At 36.2% G+C, this 7,306-nt stretch overlaps 1 non-coding gene across 1 annotated transcript; it reads right to left on the reverse strand.

Annotated features, from left to right (window-relative positions):
- Positions 1–3,235: 3,235 nt before the first annotated feature.
- Positions 3,236–3,317, reverse strand: trnas-cga (transfer RNA serine (anticodon CGA)). Its single transcript has one exon. It is a non-coding gene; the product is annotated as a tRNA-Ser (tRNA).
- Between the last annotated feature and the right edge of the window lie 3,989 nt (positions 3,318–7,306).

Here is a 7,306-nt window from a genome sequence, read left to right on the forward strand (position 1 = left end):
GCTGTGAGAACACAAACACCCACTGGAGAGCCCAAAATGAGGTCCAAACTTTAACCACTTAATACAAAACCCCAGAGAGTAGAGTGATCAAAGAAGGAAACATTATATTACCAGGAGGAAAATATATATAAAGCATGAGGAAACTGAATCTTAAGAATCAATCTCCTATAAACACTGATCCTACTCTGGAGCTTTATAAGCTCTCTAAGAGCACCTGTGGTCAATGTGTACTCAAGTATTCTGATTGGTGCAGGAGGGGGAGGAAACTAGAGCAATCAACCAATGAGAGAGTGATTATCTCTCTCACTGGATGACACAAAACTCTCCCTCTCTTCAAAGTGAACATGTGGAATAGTGATGCAAAGTCCGATTCATTTCCACAAACCGGTTCTTTTCGGACAGTTCTGCTCAATGAACCAATTCAAAAAAACGATTCATAGGTTCCTGATGTCATAAATGATGTCACTATGCATTTATTTTCTAACAACTCACTGTCATGTTATATCAATAAAACATTCAAATAAAGTCATTTGTGTCAACGCTTATTGAAACATTCAAATAAAAAGTTATTTGTGTGAACACATATTGCTGATTATTGCCTTTCATTCACTTAATTGTGGTTACAGTTTCATTCACGGATCCTTTACGTCGGATATGACTGACCATTATTGAGTAGCCTACATCTTGGATAAGATTGCAACTACAGCACACATTTGATGCACAGACGGATATGTTCTACATGTCTCAAGTATAGCCTATAGAAAGAATAAACAAGTCTTATAAACTCAATAATTTTGCTTAACAACTTAAAATATAATCTTCATGCACAATAAACCATAATGAAATTTATTCACATCTCTTGACAGAAATGTTTTTGCAAGTTTTAATTAAATGTTATTTAATATCAGTAGTCATAATAAGCATATTTCCAGTGCGTGCCTCAGGCTTGCATTGTATCGTCAACACTCAACAAACTCCTTGGTAATCCTCGGCAAACTTCGACAGTCAGTTGGACGGGCTCATTCTGTTCTTTTTGAGTCCTCGGTAATCCTCGGCAAACTTCGACAGTTGGTTGAACCGGCTCATTCGGTTCTTTTTGAGTTGGACGTGCTACTTCGGTTGTGCGTCTTGCGTCATCAACCCAGAACTAAAGTTCGATTCAGTTCGATTAGTGAACCGGCTTGACCGGTTACTTCCTGAGAACCGGCTCACAAGAACGATTTGTTCAAGAATCGAACATCACTAATGTTGAACAATGTAGCATACTGTTTACTATAATGGAACAATTATTTTGAAAAATTGTTGGCAGTATATACTGTACAGTGTAACACTAAAAATATAAAACTGAAATAATGATCACTACCTGGACTGTGTTTTTAGACCAAATAATTCCTCAAGTGCTTTAGAAGAATGAGAATCTGACCTGCTGATGGCAGTTGCCTTAAACTTCATAAATATAAATAGCCTACTTCTAATGTTCATTGTGACTGTATGCAGGATGAATGTTCCCCTTGTTTTCTCACCCTTAGACCCTGAGAGATAGCTGTCTGTCTCCTCCTCTCTCTCTCTGGGTGGAAAAATAAAAAGCTCTTGACTTTCAGCAGTCTGTTCTATATATAGATACCATGTCATGGCCTTCATCTTTGAACTCTCTTCAGTCTTGAATAATGCTGTGCACTCGGAGCACACACTCAGTGCCGTACCTACTGGATCTGATCTCTCAGTCAGAGCTCAACCAGTGTGGCCTCAACTAACGCTCAACTACTCTCTTAAAAAAAAAAAAAAAAAAGAGTCTTTTTTGGCATCTTTCCACTGCACAAAAGGTTCTTTATAATGGAAAAGGCTTTTCAAATTATTAAAAGGTACCCACTATGAACTATGACAGAAAGGTTCTTTGGGGAACCCAAAATGGTTCTTGCACTCTTAAAAATAAAAGTTCCAAAAGAGGGTTTTTGGTTCCCCACAGAACCTTTCTTTTTTTAAAGAACCAAGTGTAAAGAACAATGTAATAATCTGAAACATTTTCTCCCCTTTTGGAACCTATATTTTTGAGAGTGTAGTAGGGTTTACTAATACTAGGGTTTGGTAAAGTAATTAGATGCATTTGTGCATAATTACATCTGTCGACATACAAGGATACTTAAATATGTTTATCTGTAATTAAGCAACTCTGTTTCCTCTTCCAAATATGTTTTGAACAGGTCTTGCATCATAGTGCCTGAAAATTGCAAATTATTTAAACGTAAAACATTACATGAGCTTTTAATTTTGATATTAGACTTCTGCATTCATTTATCTTTGATGTTTCTGTTTACAATAGTTGTAGGAACAATCATCACTGAGCTGGAAATACATGTCAAAACACTGCCTTGACAACCAGGGAGGATACAGGGACATTACAGCCGACTAGAGTCCGCGCAATGTGATTCTATATGGGCTATTTCACAGTTTCAAATGTTTTTGCATATGCTCCCATCAGAAATGTAGACTGCTAGTCATTCGTGGTCATTAACAGAAGAAGGACCTAAAATAAATACATTTATTTTAGTGCATGGGAACTTCCTTTTTTGCATATACATGAATGCAAACATAGAAAATATATTGGCTACATATAAAATTATATATAATTATTTACATATTATCAAGCGGTAATAATTTAATAGCATTAAAACTGTACAGCAGTATGAATGCATTAAAGAATGTAGAAGCAAAAGAATGACATTAATGGCATTAAACGGGTCATGACGTGAAATCAAAATTGCCTTGATCTTTTAGCCTTAGTACCATTATAACATCCTGCAAGTTTCATAGCTTAAAATGATTCATTATAAACAATCACATCACAAACCATAAGTAGCCTAAATTATTTCATAATACTTTGTCTGATTAATGCTTTTTGTGCAAAAAAAAAAAAAAAAGATTAACATTATAAGTGAACCTTAAGGAACATATTAAATTAATAATAAAATAATCCATGTTGTGACCCCTTTAAATAAATTGTCAAAATGAGTATGGCCCTGCTACCATCGTCTAAAGATGCATTTTTGATGAGCCAATCACAATGGTCAGGGCTAAATACAGGTTGAAAAGGTCTAAACCATTTTTTGATATGATCACTGAACCAGTTGTGAAGAGACACATGCGACCACATTTGTAATGGAAATGCGATGTGTGCTGAATGCGTCGCGGACCGCTGTGGAAGCCCACAAGCATTCATCAAAGAGTCAAACCAGATCGCTGTGAGCAGGATTCGAACCTGCGCGGGGAAACCCCATTGGATTTCGAGTCCAACGCCTTAACCTCTCGGCCATCACAGCTGGCTCTCTTTATACTTGTAGACTTGGTGGATTATGGGGTCATCAATATTTCATACAGTACCATAGAATGAAACAGAATGAGAATGAAACTGAGAATGTCTGACTTCAGACATCATAATAAATCTCAGTTATTAAAGCCCACAGACATCAGCAAAAACCCAAAGGCCCGAACATCACTCCTTTACAGTAGCATTACTAAGCCTTTTACCTTCAGCAGCACTCTTTCAGAAGAGAAACATAAATTCATTATCAATACTGATTAATCTTTAAAAAGAGCTGAGGCAAGAACACTGGACCTGAACGCACGATCTGGTTAAAAACATGTTCTTTTCGTTCTTAAAGGGATAGTTCATCCAAAAATGAAAATTATCCCATGATTTACTCACCCTCAAGCCATCCTAGGTGTATATGACTATCTTCTTTCAGATGAACACAATTTAAAAATATCCTTAGTCCTCGGTTTATAATGGTTGTGAATGAGGGGCTGCGTTTTGAAGCCAAAAATAATGCATCCATCCATAAAAAAAGTAATCCATATGACTCCAGGGGGTTAATAAAGGCCTTCTGAAACAAAGCGATGCATTTTTGTAAGAAAAATAGCCATATTTAAAACTTCATAAATTCAAATAACTAGCTTCCGGCAGGTGACCATACGCAGAATCCGCAGAATGCAAATGAGAAGCATTAAAGGTTTAGTTCACCCAAAAATTAAAATAATGTCATTTATTACTCACCCTCATGTCGTTCTACACCCCTAAGACCCCTTCATTCATCTTTGGAACACAAATTCAGATATCTTTGATGAAATCCGATGGCTCAGTGAGGCCTCTATTGCCAGCAATGTCACCGAACCTCTCAAGATCCATAAAGGTACTAAAAAGATATTTAAAACATTTAATGTGAGTTCAGTGGTTCAACCTTAATATTATAAAGCAACGAGAATACTGTTTGTGCGCCAATAAAAATAACGACTTTTCAACAATATCTAGTGATGGCCGATTTCAAAACACTGCTTTGGAGCTTTACGAATCTTTTGTTTCGAGTCAGTGATTCGGATCGCGTATCAAACTGCTAAACTGCTGAAATCACGTGACTTTGCCGCTCCGAACCACTGATTTGATTCGTAACGCTCCTAAGCATTGTTTTCATCACTATTGTTGAAAAGTCGTTATTTTTTTTATTTTTTTTTGGTGCACAAAGTATTTTTGTCACTTTATAATATTAAGGTAGATCCACTTTACTCACATGAATTGCTTTAAATATGTTTTTAGTACCTTTATGGATCTTGAGAGGTGACGGTGACATTGCTGGCAATGGAGGCCTCACTGAGCCATCGGATTTCGTCAAAAATATCTGAATTTGTGTTCCGAAGATGAACGAAGGTCTTACGGTTGTGATGAATGACATGAGGGTGAGTAATTAATTACATTATTTTCATTTTTGGGTGAACTAACCCTTTAACGCCGACGCCGTTTGAATGCAGCATCACACTGAGATCCTGCTCCGGTAATTTGACGGGACATTCAAAAGTTGAATTCCGCCATCCTGGACGATGATAATTATGATTTATCAGCAAGACTTTACCCTCATATCAGAATTGATATTTCATCTTTGATGAATCTCTTTCACCCTGTGTGGGCCGAACGCCAGCGTCACTTTGCGTCAAAAACTTAGCATCGACAGCGTTCCATTACATTTCTGACGCGCATGCTGCCACGGAACATTCGCTTTGACGCGTCCAGTGTCGCGTCGTGGTGTATGGGTGTCTCTCTTCCTGTCACACTCACAACCCAGGTGACTGTCCAAAAAAAAAAAAAAAAAAAAAACAACAACAATCCAATAGAAATATAATAATGTATTTATTATAATTTGACTATATCTCTTGTGTGCCCCCAAGCTATCTATTAAACAGATATGATCTTAATCTTAATATCCATAACTGCTGTTGTTGCCTGGCTGATGCTATAAGTGAGGGCATTATTCTCCCAGCATTATATGGCTTATATTATTGCATCTACAGGCTACTGTAATGCAACGCTATATTGACTGTAGCAATGGCTGCCATATAGCCTACAAAACACTGAAACTTTCTTAGTTAGTAAACTGAATCCTGCTCAGTTAAAGTTGGCATGAAACAGAATCTGCAATAGTCACCAGCAAAAACAAACAAACAAACAAACAAACAAACACATCTGCTTTAAAACATAAAATTTAGGTTGTTATTTGCTGAAAGTCTTGATGAAAAAGTGGGTTTAGAATGACAAAAGGGTGGGCAATTTATGACAGAATTGCAGAATTTTTGGGTGAACTATTCCTTTAACAATTTGTGGTCTTCAATAATAAATGTCAAAAAGTCACCATATAAGCAATGCAACCGATGCCCTCATTCACGTGCCTTAGTTCCTTAACATCACAGTTAAATCATTAGTCAATTTCAACAGCCGGAAATTAGAAAGCGTAACACGTTTTTATCTCTACCAGAACATTTCCCTTCCTCAATCACTGATCTGAGGCTGTACACTTTAATTTGGATGAAATGAAGAACAGATCATAAAATATGTGTTACTGAAACTGATGTGGGTTTTATTTCATTAGACCACAACGACGCTATTGATCAAATAAGAGCATTAATGGCAGTTAGCCTCTCTCTCTTCCTCTCTCTGTGTGTCGTATATCTTACTCATTTTGGTTTCCCTTCTGAGCGTGTGTTGCTGGAGCTGGAGCTGCAGACAGGAGAGAAAAAGAGCAATTTATTTTTACCTCAAGGCTCTTTCCCCTGGGCTGATGCTTTCATCTTGTGAAAGAGACAAAATCCCTGTATCATTGTGCTTGTAAGAAAAGAGTAAACACTATGACCTCCAATCGATGACCCTCAATAGCATGCAGAATAAACTGTCTTTAACTGATTTACACAAAGTTAGATACTATAATCGAATATTATATATATGAATACATCTGAACATTTAATAATTCATTATAATATTTATTAGCTTTGTAGCATATAAAACTTTTTAAACTCTGTGGATGTCCGGAGATATTGGCGTCCATGCACTTGTTTGATGATTCAATGATTTTATTGTTGAAACTATACTGCCACCTGCAGTTTAATTTGTGCCATTACAGTCTGTGTAGCGCCATCACTGCAAAATCTGTTCAGATCATTGACATTTTGACTCAGTCTGAAAGTTATTAGGCTATTTATCATGAAAGAAATCCATGGAAGGTCAAACTATTACTGCCAATTATATATATAGCCTATAATTTTACAAAAAAGTTTGTTTAATATGAGAAGTTTAATAGCTATTAATATGAGTTAATGTGGCAGGCTATCACAAAGTTTGTTTATTAACCTAGAAATATAGCAGAATCTTAAATAGCCTAAGTTTTTAAAATATTTGTTTCACATTTTTCAAAATACTGAAAATCTATTTCCAGGTTTAAATTAAAGGGGTCATATAATACCACTTTTACAATATGTAAAATAAGTCTCTGATGTCCCCAGAGTGTGCATGTGAAGTTTTAGCTCAAAATACCACACAGATCATTTTTTATAGCATGTTAAATTTGTCACTTTTTAAGGGTGAGCAAAAATGCTCTGTTTTGTGTGTGTCCCTTTAAATGCAAATGAGCTGCTGCTCTCAAGAATAGGGATGGGCAGTAGAGATGGGCGTAAACATTTTAACCATGTGTAAACAAAAATATAATCTAATAAACTGCAATTAAGGCATATTGAATTTAAAATGCCTTTCAAATATAATGTTATGTGGGTATCATAACCCGTTTTACTCTTAGTAATTCAGTAATTGAATAAATGTTAAAATCTATAAGTTCATATTAGAGGTATCATATCAGTATCGATATCGGTGATATTGGCCTTGAAAGTATCGGTATCGTATCGAAAACAAAATAAGTGGTATCGCCCATCCCTACTCAAGAAGAGGGCGGAGTCTCAAGTGCTCCAGAGACTCAAGAAGAAGTAACAACATGTA

The sequence above is a fragment of the Ctenopharyngodon idella genome, chromosome 14 (assembly GCF_019924925.1).
Source record: "Ctenopharyngodon idella isolate HZGC_01 chromosome 14, HZGC01, whole genome shotgun sequence".
Classification (NCBI taxonomy): domain Eukaryota; kingdom Metazoa; phylum Chordata; class Actinopteri; order Cypriniformes; family Xenocyprididae; genus Ctenopharyngodon; species Ctenopharyngodon idella.